Source organism: Littorina saxatilis, linkage group LG6, assembly GCF_037325665.1.
Source record: "Littorina saxatilis isolate snail1 linkage group LG6, US_GU_Lsax_2.0, whole genome shotgun sequence".
NCBI classification, from domain to species: Eukaryota; Metazoa; Mollusca; class Gastropoda; order Littorinimorpha; family Littorinidae; genus Littorina; species Littorina saxatilis.
In genome coordinates, this window is record NC_090250.1 from 21008322 (window position 1) to 21008609 (window position 288).

Sequence of the window (288 nt, forward strand, 5' to 3'; positions counted from 1 at the left end):
TATTGTCATCGACGCTGGTCAGTTCTTGTCTCCCATGTCCGAAAGCTGACCAGGGCAGCTTGCTGACCAACGGACTGTGATGTTAACAAGATTAGAAACACCGTGTCTAAGTCATCTGTCGATATGTCGATTCACTAAGTCTGTAGGCTACTAAGTCTCAAGTCGCGATGTGTCGATACACTTAAAGTCCGGTTTCATTTCTCGATATGTCCGTTCACGAAGTCGTTATCATGGCTGGGTTGTCATCGTGGTTGACAGGTCGATGCAAATCACAGTCCTGTATGTCGA